The following is a 314-nucleotide window of genomic DNA, read 5'->3' on the forward strand; positions in this document are numbered from 1 at the left end:
CTTGGAGGAAGACCTGCCAGCGGTTTGGAGAAGGCTGAAGGCTGGCTCGTCACGGGGGCCGGGGAGGTCTCACCATCATCTTCATCACCTGCAGAGCAGGATCCCCCTCGGCTGCGGCAGCTGACAAGCCCCAATGATCGCATCCTGCTCTGGGGAGGAGCGTGCTGGGCTGAGCGCGCCGTGCGCCGTTCTGGTGTGGCCCGGGCCCCGCCCCATGTACAGAGTCGGTCCTCCTTCCACCTCCTGCCTGGCCAGGGTCACACCCTCGCTCCTGTAAATAGCCACTTTCTGGGGCGGGTGACCCAACATTCCCG

Source organism: Pterocles gutturalis, unplaced genomic scaffold (genome assembly GCF_000699245.1).
Source record: "Pterocles gutturalis isolate BGI_N339 unplaced genomic scaffold, ASM69924v1 scaffold20515, whole genome shotgun sequence".
Classification (NCBI taxonomy): domain Eukaryota; kingdom Metazoa; phylum Chordata; class Aves; order Pterocliformes; family Pteroclidae; genus Pterocles; species Pterocles gutturalis.